The sequence below is a fragment of the Stylophora pistillata genome, chromosome 11 (genome assembly GCF_964205215.1).
Source record: "Stylophora pistillata chromosome 11, jaStyPist1.2, whole genome shotgun sequence".
Classification (NCBI taxonomy): Eukaryota; Metazoa; Cnidaria; class Anthozoa; order Scleractinia; family Pocilloporidae; genus Stylophora; species Stylophora pistillata.
In genome coordinates this window covers 16,537,635-16,546,656 of record NC_142529.1, presented here as the reverse complement: position 1 = coordinate 16,546,656, position 9,022 = coordinate 16,537,635, and the positions used below count along the sequence as shown (strand labels likewise).

The window sequence follows — 9,022 nt, the reverse complement described above, 5'->3', positions numbered from 1 at the left end:
CGGTTATACCACTTTAGACGATGCAAGTATAACCTTCTCAACTTACGCCTAGCTAAAGGTAAGAGCGAATTGTCATTCTCGGATGTCCCCTCCTTTTCCTGTTCTTCTTCTCGTTCAGCGAAAGTTGTTTTCATATCATCTTTCACTTCCTGTTTCAATTCTGTCCACGGATTCACATTGACATTGTCATCATCATTATCATCGTCACCGTCATCCTTGTCTTCATCTTCACCTTCATCATCATTGTCTTCATCATCTGTGTTCTCAGACTCTTCGTCTTCTTCGAGTGGTTCGCCAAAGACATCTAGATCCTGAGAATTATCAGTCATGGTCACACACGCACTATAAGTTTTCTCGATGTGTACTTGCTGGTGGTTGTTCTTAAATGATTTCTGACCAATGTGTAGGGCTGTTTTAAAGTTTCACTTTTCTAGGATACAATCGCATACATCCTTCATGTGTCAAAAGATAACTGAATACGCGGTGAGCATCCTTACTAGCAGGATGTAAATCCAGGGTGATATACCCGTAGGGTTGTTGAGTTACCTCAGAATACACTTGCATAATATCTTGCCATTCCATTGGAAAGGCTTGTAACTATACATTTTTGAAACCCAATTGATCGCGTGGGTTTTTGAAAGCAACCACATAATGAGCATTCTTTGAAGTACTTTTTGCATGTTTGCCAGGTGGAAACATATCTTGACAAAGATAGATAACAGTAATGTTACGATGATGAGAATGTTTGGTGAAAAGGTCTAACACTTCTTTATCGTCTCCTCCTTCTGTCATAAGATCATCCATGACCAGTAATCCACCATCTCTAGGGAACCATTGCTTTAACTGTTCTTCATCGGGTAGGTTATCGTGAAATTTTATACCATGTTGATGCATCTCACGGTATCCATCTTGCCAAGCACCGTAACAGTAGTGAATGACGGCAGGGGGTGACGCAAACAATTCATTCAAATGTTGTAGCACTAATGATTTGGTGAAGCAATTTTTACCGCATCCAGAAGGTTCCACGATGAATATGCTCCTGGGTGATTTGAATTTGAATCCCTCACACCACCTTTGTGATAGATCGAACGACTGAATCGGGTCTGTAGTCACGGGTGGAATGGAATGGGTATTCACAGTTGAAGGGAACCATTGATTTGGATTGACCCTTGAGTTCCTGCATGAATTTTTCTCGTGACGCTCTTTGTTATCCGAACGCGTGAATGCTCTATTGCAGTAGCGGCAAAAGTGTGGCATTATCCAATCAGAATTTTATCAAGGTAACACGACTCCCATTTCGTGTCACAGCGATACTAATGAAAAAATGCAAGGTTCTCTGCTTTTTATGTATTATTGTCTCACCACTTTCCCTAACCTATCCCCGCCTCATACGTCATTAACACCCTCTTCACCCGCGTGTAAGATATCTTTGTTCTCGCTAGATTTTGAGAATGTGTCTATTTTGGCACAGAGTTGATCGTATTTTTTCTGTAATTCAACCAATTCAATTTTCACCCGTGTGTCGTAAGATATCTTGGGTGTCTTTTCTTTCCTGCCTTTCAGTACTTTTCGCTCACTTTGTCGCTGTTGTAGCAAGGATTGATATTGTTCTTTGTGTGCGGCAAGATTCTTTTCAATCTCTTGAATCGCTTGACCTATGACCGTACATTCTACTTGATGGTATGCATCATTGACACGTTTCTGAGCTTCAGGACTATGCATCTTAGGGTAACTTTTCATTGATTTCAATCTTTGGGGGAACGTTCAACTCTCGGCACGTTTTTTATATTCCTTCAACACATTATCCTGATACTTTACGCGAGCATGAACAACATGCATTTTCTGTCGATACGATTTTAGAACTGCGGAAAGATCCTGAGTACTCGCCATCGTCCACACTCTTCGTGAGCAGGAAAGAAATGAGTGTGGAGGTAGACACTTCGGGTTCTATCATATTGCATACATCCTTCTTCGTTATGTGTAACAAACTTTAAAAGAACGCGCACTTTGAAATATTAATTATAATTCAAAGTGCGCGCTCATATAGAACCAAATGTTTATTTTTTTCTTATATACGAAACGTAACTGTCCATCTCGTTCATGTGGGATCGTATATTTTCTATTCTTCTTCGTCCTCCTCCTCCTCCTCCTCTTTCCTCCTCTTTCCTCCTCTTTCCTCCTCTTTCCTCCTCTTTCCTCCTCCTCATTCCTCCTCCTCCTCATTCCTCCTTCTCTTTCCTCCACTTCTTCCTCTTCCTCCCCTCCTTTTTCTTCAAGTAATATAATTTATTATTCACATTTACTCACTCGTTCTAGTCATTTTATTCCTCAACTTTACTCAGTTCGTGGGACTCATATACACTCGCGGTAAGACATTACCACTAACAAATGTGACAGTTTAAAACAGTTTATTACAGTGGTAATTCTATATACACTCTTTCCTCCTCTTACTTTTCCTGCTTCTTCGCGCGCGTCCGGAATGCGGTCGCGTAGCGACCGTGGCAATGTTTCCACGTTTTAGTCATGTTTCGTCACATGTAAGTCCATATCATATGAGCTAAATAAGTCTTTGGATTATGCTCCTTGTAATTCTTCCAATCGCTTTATCACATATAGATGTCGAGGTTTTTTGTAAAACGTGCTTGTATATAGGTACTTGCTATGTTGCCTCTCTTTTACCGCTTTTATTTTGTGTTTAAACGGAGTATCCAGGAACGCTTTGATTGTATTTATCTTCTCTTCGACCTCTATGTAGGGATGAATTTCAGTGAGATACACCACTGGTCTGATTGGATGAAATCGAACTTTCTTCATCATCACTTTGGTCCCACGTATGATCATACCATTCCGACTCATAGCCACTATTATACACCCATTGCTAGATTTCCATTGGTCTATCATTGATTGACACACGTCATCACTCGGAAACAATTTGGACAGACAAGTCATTGACTTTGATCCGAAAAACATGTAAGGATGCTGTGGTTTGATTAAAATTTGATGGTCACATAATAATGAGACAGTTACAACGCCTGCTGGCAATTTGTATTTTCCCCCGGTTTGTCTGCTCTATGGCTCATTTTTCCCGAGAAATGGGAATGTTCATGAGCACGGTGCTGCGTTTTTGATTATCCTTTTCGTTCGATTTTTTTCTGATAATTTTTTTAAACGGGAGATTTAATTATTTCTCTTCGAATCATTTTCATTGAATTGCGTCGATGTATCATTGTTTTTTTTCTTCACTTGCGGAATTTTGTATAGAATTTAAATCACTTTCGTCACTGCTAGTGATCACACTCGCGCGTTACAGTTTATTTTTAATTAAGATTTGAACTAAAGTAAACATTTTTATTGAGAAAAAACCTATCACATGTTTATACTTCGAACGGATCATTGTTCATTTTCAGAGAATTTTGAATACTCATGAACTGAGTGATCACCATCCGAACTATTTTCATTTCATTGGAGTAGGATGAATTATTTACATCCCATCATAGGGTTTAGGCGGAAACAAACCTCTTTTATTCTCGTTTTTTTACACGATAAGAATGCTAATGACATCTTGAAATCACTTTTAGCATTGGAAGTATGAGTCGCCATCTTGTGTTGTATTGTTTCCATTGTTTGTCTCACTCTGATTGACTGTTAGGGTTTTTATTTTGATTTTGTTACGGGAATAAGTGGGTTAGGGAATTGGGCTTATGGTGAGAATTAGGGGTATTCTCTTTTTCCTGTGTTGTGTGACAATAAACATTACGTATGCGAAAACAGTGTGTTGAACTTAATCCCGCCGCCATCTTCGATTCTTTTGTTTTAAGAAAACCGTTAAGGTTTAAAAACCCTAACCCTAATAGTCCTAACCCTAATAACCCTCATAACCCTCATCCTAACCCTAAAAACCCTCTTACACCTACGCCATATTTAACCCTTATAACCCCCTCGTACACCAACGCTAATTTTACCCTAATAATCCCCTCGTATACACCTACGTGATATTTAACCCTAAAAAGCATCCTCGCCCACCTACGCGGTATGAATAACTAATTAGACCCCACTCGGTCGAATCACTCGGACCCAGGCACTGCAGGAGGTGCCAGTAAGGCCCCCTACACTACTATTGGCACTTTTTCTAAACCCATGAATATATTTGGCAAGGGCTATTTCTATTTAGAATGCTGAAGTTGACAATGATTCTTCTGAACTTAACAGAAATTATAATAATTACCCATATTAGTAGTAAAAGAGGGTCTCAATGGAGCGATGGTTTTTACGGCTAGTGGTTAAAATTTTGGCCAATTTACGGTTCACTGTTTTAACCGTATATTGTTATCATTTAAGATATCAAAGTATCTTTCCATTGTTATCAACCAAAAAAATGTTTTTACGGGCACCTTTTGTTACTCCTAACGGTTACAATTTGTCAATTTTTACGACGAGCGGTTAAAATGTTTTGGCCGTTTTATGGTTAACGGGTAACTCTAATTAGGATCTCATAAAATCTTATTTAACAGAAAAGCGGGTAACAGTCGAGCTATGAAATAATGCTTACGTCATTTTAGTAATTTGCGCATGAGGCAGATGTAACGGTCTGTGTGCTTGTGTAGTTCAATGAGTAGTCGCCCAGGAAGTTTTTGTATGATTATTTCAAGAAATTAAGACGAAATCCGCTGAGTAATCAATTGACTAGTTTTTCGGTGGAAGAAAGATAGGATTTACACAAGCCAGTACCGAAAACAAACAGACTCTCATAACTTCAAAGCAAACATCGTACATTTGCATTTACTTACAATTTCACTCTGTGGCATTTATAACTGGAGAGGTAAATCTTGAAAGACTAATCCTCTTTGGAATAGAACTATACTTTCTGTAAGATCTCTGAGTGTTTGTTTTCTTTTTTTGAGAGGAAATGGTCGCTATGGTCATTTAACTGTTTGTCATACCGTTGTTCCTTCAAAAGTGAACAGGCGCTTTTTTTTGCCTCTCCAATTGACAGGTGTCAGATCGTGACAGATACCTATTGAAAAAAACTGTTTCGAAGTTTGCTTTGAAGTTATCTTTACCATTTAGTATATAAAATGTTTCGTTGAAGCCTCTCTCTTTAATTTGAAGACCCTCTGATTTCTTTATCATCTGCTCGCTAAAAATTGTACGGTTTATGAAGGATTTTCCCTGAATTAAACTAGTACTTAAAGCCCTAAATCATTCGAGTTTCTTTGGCAAGCATTTCTTTAAAAGTAAGAAAAAAAATTAAAAATATATTCACCAGCCTAGGTCGGTCCGTATTGGGAAAAGCTGTGCCCTTTGTCTTCGGGTATCCAAGACCTCGCGTGCACAGTTTTTCCTAATACAAACCTCCCGGCTGGTGAATGACATATATTTATCCAATATTGTGACCGAAGAGCGTTGTCTTGTTGCAACTCTAACTTTACAAGTCAGCTTTGAAATAACAAATGTCTCACTTCACACATCACTGTTACAGCAGTAAAGAAACGGGTTCAGTGTAGAGTTAAAGTAAAGTAAAGTTATTGCTATTCCTCTGGTGACGACGAAATGTGATGAAAATGTCTTTCAACAATGCGTTACAATTTCAACTATATAAAATGGCGCATAGCAAACAACTAATGCTACCCGCACCTACAGTGCACTGTGCACTACCTTTCGGTATCGTAAAATGTTCAGTGAATTTGGTTGGCTCGACTGTTGCTGCACAAGACCTTGTACTTGGGCGTTCTGAAAACATAGAGTACAGAAAATCTCTGTGTAAGATACGATTGAGATTTTTAGAGAAAACGGAACCCCTATATATTCAACCCATAAGATTATACAGTAATCCAAAATGTAGCATAAAGTAACCACACGAGAGGAAACCCAAGTGGCAGCTAAAAATAAATATATGTGCTTCAAAGTTACAATTTGTCTGGATCTTAGCCCTAGTAGCAAGGCGAGAAGCCAGTCTACGCTAATGCCTGCCATTATCGTTAAAGAGACTGAAAAAACAGCATAGCTTGCTAAATAGCCAGCGTCTCTTGTGTATTTACAAAGATCCCGGTGTTCGTAAACTGGGGACATCCAAGAGGCAGCTCCTCAAAAGTTTTCATCTGCATTTCGCCCTCTGTAAAATTTGTTGTCGCAACCATGCCGTAGTCTTTTCTTCGTTTTTTCTTGTCGGTTATCTGTGAATGCAAAAACAAATATTTCGTCTTACCATAACCCTCCAAGCCACAATCCCTTAAACTTAAATACCTTATGATTACTTAAATAATGACTTTTACTTAAGCAATTCCCTATAACTAAGGGTCAGAAAACAACCTATACCTAGGTTATCCCATAAGCCGCAGGCAAAAGCTGACCAACAACAGTTTAAAGAGTCAGGCATGTGGATGAGAGGAAGATTCCTTGCGAAGAGCAACAAGGGGCTACCAAGAATTACTGTAACGGAGAGAAAAATGTTGGCTATTTTTAAAATGAATTCGTTGTTAATGTTGTCATCTGACTACCAAGAAGGGGGACCTTCCAGTTCTTCAAAAGTGTTGCTGCGCTTCTTCCTCGAGTTCAACTTTATGTTGCTTTCGCTTTGCAATGAAGACTTTTTTTTTCTTTATTCGGCTTTAAACGCAGCGAGATAAGTTTCGTCTTATCAGCCCCTGCCAGGCCATAAATGGACCTTCTTAACAAAACTGACGTAAATACCGCCCTAAAGAATTTGCTAATTTAAATATATTTGTACTATTTGATAGTCGTGTCACAAAAGACGTCAAAATTTTTCTTCAGCTGTACTCGAGTTAATTATTGCACTATTTTTCAGTCATAAACTTAATGAAGGGATAATTCCTCCGAGTCTAATCTTTTATTTTTCACTTTTTACCCCGAAAGGCCCCCGAAAGAGTTTCAACGGTTTTCATTAAAATCTATTATGCCATTAGCCATGCTAAATAAATCATTTTATCACTTACGGTGCACTGCCATAATAACCACAGAAGCTTCTGCTGAAAATGTTTTTAAAATGTCCTGTTTTATGTAAAAAAGAACTTTATTTCTATTTCTTAAAATTGGCGTATGCCAAAAATTGTGTTCTGGTTAGCAAATTTTAATTTTAGGTTTACCTTCTTGAGTTAACTTGGCTAGGAAATTTAGAAGACCACTTCTCAGTGGTCCATTTTCTTTTAAGTCATTAAGCCTGCAACGGGTTCGCAGTTAAAGAAAAGCGCACGCTGTCAGTGCTGTAAAGAAGAATCAAAACACGGGAAAGAATGCAAAAGCTGTCATGTAGGCTGCGTGTATAGTTTGTGAATCGAAAAAGACTCTGGTCTTTGTGACCAAAGGACATCCAATGTGTAGCATGGACAGGCTATGCAACAAGACCAACCAACTGATCAGTTGCTGCCAGACTACAGTACAAGAGTTTAGACGATGGATGGGAAAAGGATGACGTGACGTGACGGAAAAGACAATGCTGCCTGTTTAGAAACAAATTGATTGTTGTTGTAGTCTTATCACCAAAGAAGGGGAGAGTCGCAATCTTTTCCTTTTCCTACTGCTTATTTCTAACAATACCAATTGATATTTAGTCTCACCTTTGTTCTACATGAACAACTTTTACAAGAAAACGTATAGTGTAAGTACAGTAAGGATGCAAAACTAAAACCACTTTACTCAAATTTTACATACAGGATGGTTCAAAGCCATCACTACATTCAATAAATGATTAAAGGGGGTAAGTTTAAAGAGAAACTGTGTTGCTACTTCGATGGAAAGTATCACAATAACGATCGTTTTTATCAACGGAGTCGATATTATAAATTGGCTACCGTAGAAACTCTTACAGCAGCCAATTTATGTTATCGAATAAAGGCTGATAGTTTCGAAAGAAACTGTTTGGGGCTGCCTCGGTGGGAGTAACGAATTAACTTGGATATATCAACAAAGTTGAAGTGGTAAATTGGCCACCGTAACGATTACAAAAGCTGACGTTTCGAGCGTTAACCCTTCGTCGAGCTAACGCTCGAAACGTCAGCTTTGGTAATCGTTACGATGGCCAATTTACCTCTTCAACTTTGTTGATATATCCAATTTATATTATCAACTTGGTAGATAAATCTTACCATCTTGTACTATGAGACCAGAAAGAATCATCGTGCAGTTTACATATGACTTGAAAATAAAAGTGAATCATAAATATTTGTCACTTCTTTTTTCTCTGGTCCAGCAACTGGTCACGCAGAGGTTCAAGTGTTAAGCGTGACCAATTTTGTCTACCTACAATCCAAAACCCGTTTTTAAAAATGGAAACAAAACAAACATAAACGACTTTGATTAAATAAGGAGGTAGGTTTCTAAAGAAACTGTGGGCATCGTCAGTGGGGGGTTTACAAGATAACTTGAATTTATCAAGTTGATAATTAGTGCCGTAAAGAATTTCTAAAGCAGATGGTCGAGCGTGAGCCCTTCGTTAATTAGAACGAATGACGAACGGTTTACACTTGAAACGTTAGCTTTAGGAACTCTTTATGGTGGCCACTTCAGCAAACTAAGGTTTGGCCGTATCATTAGCCTGCCTATTTTTACAATAAATATTTCAATAAAATCTCTTGATGAATAATAGACCTCTTGAGCCACAAGTTGTGTCTTTTGTGTTTTGAGAGCTATTTTATGACCGGTTCCGCGTAACAGGTCGAAAACCCCTTACGCATAAGGGTTTGGACATTAGGAATCGTCGACAACTGCTCCAGGAAATCGAAGTTTGTTTCTTTTCGAATTGTTTGCAAATTTCTGTCATTTTTAAGACCTTCGCACAACCTTATTCAGACCTACTACGGCTACGGCATAAACTTCATTCGCGGCCGGTGAAATAATTTTTATAAAGATATTTCTTGTTTTTGAAAAGTCCTAGTAGCCGGTACGGAACTTGTTTACCTTAGACTGGTCAAATCAAAGTAGTAGAAAAGTATTACAATTTTTTTTAAGCTTATGGAGGAAAATTAACATAAATGATTTATCATTCTGCACTCTGCACTTAATTTCC

At 38.3% G+C, this 9,022-nt stretch overlaps 1 pseudogene; it reads right to left on the bottom strand.

The window, feature by feature from the left end:
• Positions 1-298: 298 nt before the first annotated feature.
• LOC148720318 (uncharacterized) lies at positions 299-1,257 on the bottom strand (annotated as a pseudogene).
• Positions 1,258-9,022: the final 7,765 nt, after the last annotated feature.